The 12318-nt window shown below is 36.0% G+C and overlaps 1 long non-coding RNA gene across 4 annotated transcripts; it reads left to right on the top strand.

Annotated features, from left to right (window-relative positions):
- Positions 1–580: 580 nt before the first annotated feature.
- Positions 581–8239, top strand: LOC128137978 (uncharacterized). 4 transcript variants are annotated; one of them, XR_008233930.1, is made up of 4 exons: positions 581–1560; positions 3493–4186; positions 6958–7065; positions 7461–8239. It is a non-coding gene; the product is annotated as an uncharacterized LOC128137978 (long non-coding RNA). The 4 variants fall into 4 exon arrangements; XR_008233931.1 differs by having other exon boundaries at positions 581–1152; positions 1523–1560; positions 6958–8239; XR_008233932.1 differs by having other exon boundaries at positions 581–1152; positions 1523–1560; positions 3948–4186; positions 6958–8239.
- The last annotated feature ends 4079 nt before the right edge of the window (positions 8240–12318 follow it).

Genomic DNA, 12318 nt, shown 5'->3' on the forward strand with positions numbered 1-12318 from the left:
TCACTACTAAGGTCTTTCTTCTTATTAGATTGCCTGCACAGGTTAATTTGCCTCTTTTATGATTTATGAGGTGAGTGAATACTTTGGTACGTTGTCTCCTATTATAGTATCTCCTCAGAGAGGCTCTTCCCAACCTACTTTAGGTTTGCTATAGTGATTTTTTTGAGTGCTGTAACATTTAGGATATATATGAGGTCAGGCCTAGTATCACAGATATCACAGTCACCTTGAATACAATGAAAACTAAAGCATTGTTTGGGTTTGGGGGGGGCGGGGTTGGGTTTTTTAGGTGTTGCTGGCTAGCTGGAGTTGTGTGTTCCAGTATATGTCTATATTTTTCTTTTCCTCTCTTAAGACGACAGCCATGACTACATGGCTGTGTAATAATAAAACATTGTAGTAGTAACTATAACAATTAATAAATACTGTCATTGTTCCTAGCTCTATAAAGGACACAAAACACTCTCCTTTGATCAGTGAATTAGTAACATTTGGTTACTTTCATTAGTCTTTAAATAGAGTGAGCGGCTGCGTGGTGTTTAGTTGCTGGCTGGGGTTAAACCACGACAGTCCTTCCAATGCTTTCTAAACTATTTCATTTTGTAATGGGGTGAAAAAGGAGAAATAAACAGATTGTTAAGGAAAACCAAACACTGGCACAGTAAGAAGCTCACTGCTAAAATAGTGATTAGTACACAAAATGAATTATTTTCAAGCCTCTGAAGTACAGTAAAAGGAGTTCCAGCCATTCCTTGTTTAGGTGCTTGTGGCTGTATGGTTGAACTGATGTAACAGATGCATACTGCTTAAAGATCCTAGTGCTTTCCCCACTGTTGACTGCAAGCTTTCACTCAGTCTCCCAAGAGATTTCACTCACTTTCCTAAGCATTTTCTCACCACAGGAGAACTGTTCCAGGGTTCCATGTTTCATCTTTAAAGTGAGTGTTTTGACCCTTCAGGGAACCATTACGGCCAAGCACCTATGCAGGAATGGCAGGAGTTCCCTGAGAAAAGCAGCAGGACCAGGACCAGATTGGTTTACCAGACAGTCAAACTACATCGCTGCAGCTTCTCAGTGAACCTGTTGTGTGTCTTCTTATTATCAGATATCATTGTTTGTATACTTTATTCTACTCCAACCTTATCTACTGTGTAAGTCTGTTTCTGTACTGCAGGCTTTTGAAGTGCTACAGGTTATTTAACATGTACTGTCCCAGTACTAAGATAGTAATATTGCTTCAGCAAATGATTCATAGACCTTTAGTCAATGTGAGGACAGAATGTGACGGTTGGTATCTTGACTCTTGTACAAGTCACAGACCTGTAAATGAGAGGACATGATTTAATTTGACAGGTTATTTAAAATTGCATAGATGTCAGAGAGGATTTTCGGGCTTTAGGTAATAGACCTTTCAGACCTCTGCTGACCTCCACAGCACACTTCAGCACATGGCTAACTTTAAAGAAATCCACCTCAGTTAAGTTGTCTTGATTACTCATTTAGCTCTTTCTTCATTTGCAGTCTCCTCTGCATTTTTCTCACAGTGTGAGTCCCATCAGGTATGCTGACTATTTATTTCTTATAAAATAAATAAGTTATGCTTATGTATTTAATGTTTGGGGGTTGGGGAAGAATGATTGGAGTTTTTTCGTTGTCTACCTGAGCGAGCTTTAATGTGGACACTTAAGCCCCAGGTGTACTCAGCAGCGTAAGCTAGCTCAGGTAATCTTTGGTCTTTTCACTCTAAGTCCATTTAAACAAAATTGTAACTGTAGCCTATGTAAGCATACCTAAGTTATCAGTGAATTGAGTAGCTCAGGTCCTGACTTGTTACCAGGGCTGTAATGTTGAGGTCAGCACAGACTGTGAGACCCAGGAAGTCTGTTGGGCAGAACACACCAATCTCTGTTGCACTAACTGTGCTCCTGCTGATAACCAGGCTAATTTGATAACTCTAGTCTTAACAACTTGGACAGCAACATATACATCATTAACTGAATGTGGGATCTAAAGTTAAATGGTGTTCTCAGTAGTTCATGTTACGCAGTTGTGATATCCCACATATCCCACAATGATTGTTATTATGTGTATTTTAATGTGCTTTCCTGTGGGAACTAAAGGGAAAAATATGTTTAAAAATATGAATAAAAAGGTTCAAAACATAACTTAGTTTAATATTAGTTTTTAACAGAAATGGTAAAATCAAGTAAGGAATAATCCTTGCTTACCTTTGAGGTTTTTTTCATAACACCTTAAAACTAACAGGTTTTTGCTAAGCTTGAAGTTACATGAACTCAAGATTTCTATTTTAAAATGGGCTCAGTGCTTTCCTGTTAAAGATTTAAGTTGTATTTGGAGTGATTTAAGGAATAATACCCTGTTCCATGTAAAGTAAACCTGCAATTCATGCAAAAATAATGCTTTTAGATCTGAACTTTAAGTCAGATAATTTACTAGGGGATCATTCTTTTTTTGTTGCTCCAGTGTTAGTCGTTATACAAAATAAGAAGTTGACTCTTACTGCAATTAGAACCTATAGCATGGTCATCTAAATAAAGCATATGCATTATGGTACATATTTTCTATTTCAGTGTAGTTTATTGGCAAATGTAGACAGACTTGTCTACTATACTATAAACAGTTTAGTCTTTAAGCTACGTTTTTTTCATAAAAGATTGACATTTGCTGCTTTTTCCAGATAACAGTAGCCAATGTTGTCTTATCAGGAAAAAGGTTAGCTGCAGTTCTGTAAGTCATAGAGAAGATAAGAACAGCTTTGAATAATGGAGCGATGGTGCGAGTTCACAGCAAGGCCTTTGCGTTTGGGAAAAGATTAAAGACTGAAGAACTTCCCTATAGGCTGACAAAATCAGCCCTTTTTACCGCATAAAAATTCTCAATAGCTTAGAAATGTGAACTTCAGATAAACATGTTAAGTTATACAGGTTATTTTAAAAAGCTTTAGTTCTTAAACTTTAAAATCATAAAGCTGTCTGCAATATAGAGAATATTTCAAAATTGTGCGGTTTTCTTTTTAAGAGAAATTCAATTTTATGTTCACTTCTTATTCTTCACGTGGGCCCTTATTTGTAACACTGAGCCTGTGTTGCAGATATAATCCCTATAATCTATTTTTTTCTAACTTTTAAGAGGAGATACTCAAGAATATTTTTAAAAATCTCTATAGAAATTACTGTTTTGCATTTCTCGCATCTCTAAATGCATACCTACTCCTTCAATAAGATTTTCGTGATGTCAATGACAAATACATAATTGCACATAACGGTGGATAGGCCCAGTTAGTTCCAGCTCTCTTATTATCATTATTAGCAGGTATGTCACGTAGTCCTTATCGTAAGTTCAGTTAGAACTATTTTTGTAGCAGAAAGGGAGTTTTACTCCCCTCTCTCCATAGTTCCTCTACTTTCTTCATTCCCGGACTGCTAATGTTTCCCTTCTTTACAAATTGAAGCTATGCTTTTCTGTTTCAGAAAGTGCTTCTTGCATTTAATGCCTGGAATACATATCTGGGAGAAGAGAGAAGAGCGAGCTCATTGCTTCTGCTACCAATACTAAAGCTGATTCTCCTTTCTAGTTTTATCTTCATATTTCCTGTTGTTGAAAATGAAAAAAGAAAGAAGATGAACACTGCCGTATTTTAGGATAAACAGAACTTACTCTGTGATTATTTGAAAGAAAAAGAATCCAAAAGCAAGAGCTTTAAGAAATGCCAGAAATACTGTTTCCAGCCACGTTATTCTAGTATGGCTTTGAGCATACCTATTCCTTTAAGCCCTTGCATTATCATCTCAGAATAACATTGCACTTAAGCTGATCCATTTTTCTCTACTTCAGTAAGGAAGAAATTAATGGTGTTTATTACTGTATGAGGTGAATGTGTGATTATTTTGCTTGCCAATACTTTCTTTTATGCCTTGCATTTCAGAAAGAGACAGCTGTTATTGTGATAGGTTTTTTGTTCCAGTGAATCTACAAGAAATACAGGGAGTTAATACAGGATCAGTCAAGTACCATGGCAAAAGTGCTGCTCTTGTTACCTCATCCTATTGTATTGGTAGAGATTCTACATGACTTAGGACATACTTCAGAAAAGGAAGACTGCTGTGGACTTTCTGCAGGCTCTTGCAGAATGTGAACCATGAGAGAGATGATGGTCTAGAAAAGGTAAAGCTGGGAAATATCCCAGAGAAGCTGTAGTTTAGCATACTAGTAAAATTGTGACTATGTTTGTATAAATTGCATGACTGGAGAGAAACAGTAGAGACAAAATACATAGACAATAAACTTGAAGTATGAAAACAATGCTTGTGTAAACATAAACAGGTCAGTGGGAAACTAGCACGAGTATTTCCAGTGTTATTTGAAGAGGTAAGTGTTAGTCTGGGATTCTGTATAAATCATATTCTCATCTTCATTTTCTGTTTGAGACCTGGATTCTTCAAAGCAAAATGTAATGTCTCTGAGGTTTTTAAAAAGGGCTATTTGCCTCTTAGACCCGTCTGTATATCCAGTATCTCATTTTTGGATAGGAAGAATCAACGCAGAACCCTTCACTGCAAAGTTAGAGTTGTCATATATCTTATGTTTGTCAGCATTGAAATTTGTCAGGAATTTTTTTCACTCAGGTAGTATTTTCAGTAAATATTTTTTTCAGTATTTCTCATCTTAACAACCTGAATATTATCAGCAAAAATTACCTTATCACAAGATAATCACCTCTTCCAGAACATCTGTGAATAGATTTGCATTTAATATTTCTACTTTCTAGCTGTAGCTGCTCAGTTAGGTCTGTGAAAAGAATAGTACACATTAAATACTTGTCCTAACAGCCTTGTAAGTTTACTTCAGCTTTTTGTTGTCTGACCCTTAACAAAATGTCATTCTAGAAATTTCAGAGAATTGTCTGAAAGAAAAATTCCCAAAATTCAGGAATGTCTATTATCTTCAGAACCTTTTCCAAATTACAGCCTTGTATATCCATATATTTCTAATTCTTTACCTGTTCCCCCTGGTTTATCTAGGCAAAACAATTTTATCTTTTCACTTCCTTTTTACCTTTCTTAGGTCAAACATTGGGTTCTTTTTGGCATGTTAGCTCTATGTGAACTCCTTAATGGAGAATATTGGAAGCATAGTATTACACAGAAATTCTCACCTAAATATCCTTTTAAAATTAAGATGCTGGAGAAGGCTTCTGCTTCTCCTTTTGAGTCCTTTGAGGGCATTTCACATCTAATGTTTATATGATGTGAAGAAAATTAGACATTTGTCATGGGAAAGTGCAAAAAGACAATATAGATAAACTTGATGGATTCTCAGGAATGGGCGTACCTCTTGCATAATTGCAGAAACTGCAACTTTAAACTGAGTGCAGCACCCTTCAAAGGGAACTTAATTTCATACTGTCAGTGGTGTAACATAACTTATTGCTTGGTACTTAATAACAACTTTAACTTAGGGGTAATGATTTCACATTTAAACTCCCATTAAAAAGATAAATACCTTTATACTGACCACTCAGCTCACTTAACCATGGTGTCTGTTTAGTATGAAAGAGTTTATGCATTTTTTCCTCTTTTGGGTTTCTGAGGCCCTCTGTCTGGTACTAAGCTTTAACAACTTGTCTGCCTGAGACCTTAAGGCTACTCAGAAGTCTCTGATGAAATTGAGGAAGATTCAAAGCTACTTACTTACATAGCTAAAATTGTATCAGATGACCTGTGAGAAACAGGTACTGTTGCAAATTCAAGTTACTGTTAAGATTCCTGTCAGCAAAGGCAATCATTTCAGCCCTTTCTTGCAAAAGCAACCAAATAAAGTATTACTCAAACATCTGTCAGCAGAGACTTGAGGGTCTAACCCTCAGCTAAGCTAGAAACCCATAATGAAGGACAGCTGGTCCAAACTGCTTCTGCTTACATGAGGCTTCAGCACTTCTTTGATGTATAGGTAGGTCACATTTGTGACAATATAATTTTCTAGAAATAATCTGTCCAACATAATTTATGCAGTCTGTTTAACTTTTCTTCATTATGCTACTTTGTTATTTATCTTCAGATTCTTAAAATGCTCTGCATCCAAATGTATCGTGTCTTTCTTTAAAACTGCTCAAACTTGCTGTGCTAGTTTTTACTTGTAAAGAAATGAAGTATTTCATAACTTCTGAGATAAGCAGAAGCCTTCTGATCTCCTTTCCATATCCCTGTCCTGTAGCAAGCCAGCAGAACCCACTTCCTCCCTTTTCTAAAATGCTAAATATTCCACTATGTATCCATAATATTCCCTGTGGCTTCTTCCTCTGCTTTGTTTTAATGTGCGTACTTGCTATTCCAACCTCTTACCAAAGGGCTGTGTTTGTTTTCTTTAGATTCACCTTCTTTTTAGGTACTCGGATGCTTCCAGAGGTTTTTCAAAGCTCAGGGTCATCTGAAAGTTGAGAGCTAAATAAAACTAAGATTTCACATTGCATTTCCAAATGGGGTAAAAGGGGGAAGGTGAAAGGCTGTTTTTAACAAAACAGCAGATAATCGTCACTTCAGTAGAGAGTTTAACTGCTGATGATGACTAGAGATGGGATAGTTCATTTACTCGGAAAAAGCGTAAGAAAGGCCATTAACAATTAGTGCATGACAGCATCTTATAGTTACTAGTAGAATAGTAGTAATTAACCTGAAGCTTAGTGTTGTCTTGGGGGGGGGGGGGGACACGGGGGACAGGAAAGTCTGAATCCCGCAGAGAACAGGATCTTTGTCTCCTCGGTTTTTTTTTTCTACTTTTAAATGGTGTTACTGTTAAGCTTAAAGATAAATACCTAATTGTTAAAGCTATTGCTGAACATGAAGATATTTTTTACACTGCTATTCATTTTACTGTTCAAATTTGACTTCTATGGATTTCTTACATTGCAAAAAACCTCTCCATTTTTTCTTTTGTAGCCTTCCTGTAAGGATCCCTGATTCTTTGTTTCAAACACTAGAAACTGTTGAGAACAGTTCAAGGAGTGAATCTCCTGTGGTATCACAAGGCAGGATATTTTTTGGAAAGTGAGTATATATAACTAGAGTCCTTAATTTTTCAACCTTGTAGTGAGAAATCCTGATGAAACTAGAATCAGGATTAGCTGTCTTACATAAAACTGTCATCTTCCTCATGAAGGTGTAGAAAGTTTTTGTAGGTGGAGAGTGGTTAGTTGGTGTGGAAGATCTTGTGTAACACTGAGTAATACCTGACCATTCCAAGGATTTTTTTTTAATGTGTATCCACATTAAGATGTTTCTTCCATGTTTGAAGGGCAGTTGGCTACAGCAGGGCCACGTTCTTGGTTCTGAGGCCCTGATGCAGAAGTGACCCTAAGAATTGTTGACTTAACTGTGTGTAGATAGATGATTTTTTTTTTTTGAATGCCTCTAACCCTGCGTTCCTTTTTTCATATCTCCAGGTATTGTTTTACGTTACCTTAACCCTTCTTAGCATGTGTGACTATGACTTCTGGTAAAAACCTGAGGTACACTCTAAGATGTACCCGAGTTGTGGTTGGTCTGTGGTTTGGTTTTTTTTTTGTTTGTTTGTTTTTTTTAACGAGTTCTAAAAGTGTTTCAAAAAAACCCTGGATTTTATGCAGGCTTTTGGCTTCACTGTAATTTTAATTAGGTTTTCTGTATGGCTTTCATGCTTGAAAGCTACATGAGATTTAAACTACATACAAATTGTACTTCTGTGTGCTGAGGGGCTTTGCAATGTTCTGCTGTTGATGAAGTAGTTTGAACTATGCCAACCCTTACTTTAACAGTGACCTCTTCTTATACTGGGTTGTTGTTAAAAATTTGCTAGCATTCACTGACTTACTTCCTAATGACATAAAAGCTACTGCATGTCTCCCTTATATTCAGAAAAGAAAATAGTTCATAACTGGGATGTGTCTGGCAAACTTCTTTTTTGAATGGCTGTTCCTGTAGATGGTGCAGTTATATTTGCTGATGCACAATACCTGAGTTTAGTAACATGTAAGTTTTGTCATCTTCCTCACACATGTTAATAAAGTTATATTTTAAGCAATGGCAAAAATGTCAGTTTTCAACAAATTTTTTTTCTCACTGAAAACGTTTCGCTTCTGGTAATTGCTGAGGGGTATGTAAATCCATTTCTAAATACAGAACAGATTGAAGACCAAAAATTGGCTGTGATAAACATGTTCATGTAATTTTGTTACCTATTCTAATGTACAACTAAAAAAAAATAAAACCCACTAAATTCTTTTTTCTGTTTTTCTCCTCTGTATTTCCCTTCAGAAAAATAACCAGACTGGTAATAGCCAGCCAAATTACTCATGCACAGTACTCCAACATGTTTTCTCCCTTTAACGTTTACTACTATTCTTACTATGTTCTCAAGAGTATATTTTACATGTTTACCATAGATTTGGAAGACATTATTCACATTGTGTTACACACCTGTGATTGAATCATGTGAATAACAGGTGTCAAGGGTACAGCAGGTCTCAATGTTGCTGACTAGTTTTCAGAATTGTGAAGAAAGATGGAACTTCAGAAAGTACTGCTGCCTGCTCATATATGCGTATGCACCCCAGTATATTTTCTAGAGCTAGAAAACCTGAACTGATACAAAAATCTGAAATGCAGTAAGAAAATTGGATGATTAAATCATTTGAACTCTAGACTTGGAATTTGATAGGCTAAATGCAACATAGAACCAGTGGTAACTGACAAAAGTGCATTGGCGGATAAAACGTAAACAGTATTTCATACAATTTAAGGGAAAAAAGGTCCAAATTAGTATTTGTTTTTAAGTACTAAAAAAAGGGAAAATTTGAAGAATCATTAGTTTTAGTAAAACAAAATTCATTGAATACCTATTGAGACTAAATCACAATGATCAGAAAGTAATCACTCTAAAAGTAACTGGGCTATTTTGATTCAATGAGTTACCTAATAGTGGATGTTTTACTGGCTCCAAATCTTAAACTCCCAGCATTTCTAGTGGAAATCTCCATCACCCATCTGTTCTGATGTAAATATAAAGAGAAATATATGTCTATAAATTTATAGAGAAAGCAATCTGAGATCAAGGAAGGTCTTGGCTGATGCAAACAGTGTATGAGCATTATTCAGGCAGTCTAACCCAGCACTGTGTCTATAGAGCGTTTAAGTTAATTTTCCTTTTAATTAAGTAAACCTGAAGTATATCACTGAACCTTTACCTTCCTGGAACTGAAACATAGAACATAATGTGAGTGACTGAGTTGCTTGCTAATTGAAGCAATCAGTCAAGATAATGAGGGAGGATTTTCTAGTGAGTAGAAGGGGGGATAGGGGAGACATTCAGAACATCATTGAAAACATGATTAGCAGGTACAGGCTTGGGAGGATTTGTGTTAGGGTTGGCAGTGAAGTTTTGCACTCTGCACTTAGAAGTGATGTTTGAAGAGTTCATTGTTTATATTTGTTATGCTGAGCTGTTTTATACTCTCACTAAGAAAGTTTTTTCTGGTATATGGCAACCACAGAATAGCAATTGACTTAAATTGAAGGAGTAACTGCAAGTTCTAATTTAAACTGAATTGTTACTTCAGGGTGGAATTTTTACTTGCTTACTGTAGTTCTTACAACTAGGTATGTGATCTGGATGGTGTTCAGCCCTCATTTATCACTTTTGCATACCCCTTTTACAGTTGGATTTTCAAATCTGGTTTTAAAGTTAATTTAACATGCCTTCCAGAAAGTAAATATGTCAGTAAGTTTTGGTTTATTTTACATACTCATTCTTAAGATAGTTTAACTTAGTACAAACCTATACTGCATTCAAACTTTATTCAGAGTTGGTCAAGACTAGTTTCATTTCAGATTATGGAAAGTGATTCAGAAACACCTGGAGCCAAGATTTATATCCTTACCTAAATTCTGAAAGCACTGTGTTTTTATAGCTCTTTAGAGGAAAGGCAGGAATTGCATTAACACTTGTTAGAGCAACAGTTAATGCAATGCTGACTAGAACTTCAAAAATCCAAATATTAATGTTAAAATGTTAAAAAAAGGGGGTGGGGGCAATAAGTTTACATATTTGATCTTTAATGAAGGAAATTGCTTTTTCTTCTTTTGAAAAAAAAAATCAGTCAAGTTTTAAGGTAGTTGGGGGACATTATAGTAATGTGAACAAGGCTTGCTGCTTTATTTTCTGTTGATCTGGTATTGAAAATAAAGACCTCAAGTCCCCCTGAAAGTTATTTCACTGGAATAAGTATGTGCAGATTTTAAATCTTCACAGATTATGTACACCACTTAGAGACTTGGAAACTGATGTATTTCTCAAAGAATTGAAATATCTCATTCTTACTGAAAGTTACCTTGTGCTTAGCTTTTTCTTGTAGCAGAGAGGTTCAGGCCCAGTATGTTGGAAATCTAGGTTTCAAGTTGCAAGGGTTTGAAAATATCTAACTTTCAGTGCTTTTGTATAATAATGCTATGTTGGTTGGAAAATTGTACTGATGTTTAAATCCTTTTTCAGAGATGATGAAAATTACACTGTGTGTGGCCTCAGGCCCCATAATCTACACTGTGTAATTCCCTTGCTTAAAGTAGATAGTGGAAGGCCGCTAGTTCTAGAAATTCTGGCAGGTTTCAGCACTCCAGGCTGCTTTCCCAAGCTTTAAAATAGTGCAATGATGCCATCTTTTGCTTTCTTTAGTAAATTTCAATCAGCTGGAATTGTCATTCATCACTGACAGCACTCCATTCAGTATCGTTTCACTTGAATTAGAGTGATAAATCATACTATGCAATTTCTCTGAAGAGTATAAAACCACTCCAACACTACATCTGTTAAGAATATAATGCTAGCCTTTCCATGCAGCAGAATGTTGAAGGTTTAATCATAACAGCACCATTTAGAGGTGTCCGTTCATGTATTTGGATATATTAACTAAGAAAGATGGGTTGCTTCCTGAATGAGAAATATGTCTTGGGACAATCTCTTCTATCCAAGGTATTTTCTCTATGAAATGGGATTTTGAGATATAATTGTTTAAAATACCTTCAGGAACTTGAAAGCAATGAGTGTTTCCAGTATTTCTACAGCTGTGTGAAATGATGAAGGTGATCCATTATGGTTTCACAAAAGGGGCAAGCAAATTCTATTAAGACTGTCAGCAAAAGTTGTTTTTGTAACTTTTTTGAAGAGGGTAAAATTTTTTCTGTTAAAAATCACTACAAAATAAATGAAAATGGTGTATTTGATTTGTCATTTATTTTTATGACATTGTGATGCATTATTTTTGTCTGCCTGTCTAAATATATTCTGGAGAAAACCACATTTCTTCAAGTATTGGAGGGAACTGATGAAAGTTGACAAATCTGTCTCTCTTGACCATACTCTCTTCTTTTCTACTGCCTAAATCCCCAGGACTAATTTATACATTCTGTTGTCTCCCTCCCTGTGTCCTTTTCTCCACTTAGTCTAGTTTGTACTATGAGTAGGTCTTATTCTTTTGCAGCCAATGTGACATTAGTTCTCTTTTCAGCTTAAAGCGCTGATGTGTGTTTTAAGCCTTATTTTATTCACTGAAGAAATAGTTTTTAACACGCTTTTTGTAATATTTAAGTCTTCAAGTACTGTTATGTTGAAAAAAACCTCAGTGCTCATTATTATGTCCTTCAGGGCATCGATTCAAAACCTATTGAGAAGCTTTATTTGGTCACAGTTAAGAGAAGTGGTTTTTTTCCCCATTAAGCCTTTTATCTGTTGTTCTTTTCTGAATGTGCAACTGTCACGCAGTAGTACCATTTGAAGATTACTTTATAGTGCGTATGGATGATTTCACACAATTTTGTATAAATATTGAGTACTGGATTGCAAGATAATTAATTTTGTGCCCAATACAAGTCTTTTATAGTAGCTTTTACCTGGTCATTTGGCCTAGAATTGGAACATGTAAGATGAGTATAGATGCACTGGGCAGGGCAATTGTGAAGAAATTAAAAGTGCATGTGTTTCAGAAAGTACGTTACAGCAAAAATGAAATCTTGTGTTGAGGGGAGAGGCAATTTTTGTAAGGCTATGTCTATCTTGGTAAGCATTGCAGCACTGTAAGACTAGATCTTTGAGGTGAAACAGTTCGTAATGTGGACTCAGTGTCCCCTGTGGTGTACACTTTGCATGTTTTGATTTGGGTTAGACCTGATCTGGCCCCATAGACTGAATACCTATCAGTAGTTTGAATGTTTTAGCTACGCACCCTGCTTCCAGCCGCCCCCCCCCCCCCCCTGCCCCCAACAGTTGGCAAA

Source organism: Harpia harpyja, chromosome 2, assembly GCF_026419915.1.
Source record: "Harpia harpyja isolate bHarHar1 chromosome 2, bHarHar1 primary haplotype, whole genome shotgun sequence".
In the NCBI taxonomy this organism is placed as follows: domain Eukaryota; kingdom Metazoa; phylum Chordata; class Aves; order Accipitriformes; family Accipitridae; genus Harpia; species Harpia harpyja.